Source organism: Sitophilus oryzae, unplaced genomic scaffold (genome assembly GCF_002938485.1).
Source record: "Sitophilus oryzae breed Bouriz unplaced genomic scaffold, Soryzae_2.0 scaffold_1500_pilon_pilon, whole genome shotgun sequence".
In the NCBI taxonomy this organism is placed as follows: Eukaryota; Metazoa; Arthropoda; class Insecta; order Coleoptera; family Curculionidae; genus Sitophilus; species Sitophilus oryzae.
Window position 1 is genome coordinate 1,899,795 of NW_022146171.1, and position 269 is coordinate 1,900,063.

The window sequence follows — 269 nt, forward strand, 5'->3', positions numbered from 1 at the left end:
CGATAGTGGGAGTGGGGGGGGGGTGTGAGAGGGAATAAAGATAGAGAGAGAGATATCTGTTTCAAATTCCAAGAGGGTGAAAACGCCCCTCAAATAATCTATACTAATATAATAAAATTCTTAAGTGACTCACTGTTAATCACGATCCTGCTACAACCACTCAACGTAAGAAGCTCAATTTTGGCATAAAGGTTTGATTCTAGGGTGTAGTGGTTCGACAAGAAGGGATATTTTTTCGAAATCCCCAGTTTTCCAAGAGGGTGAAAACC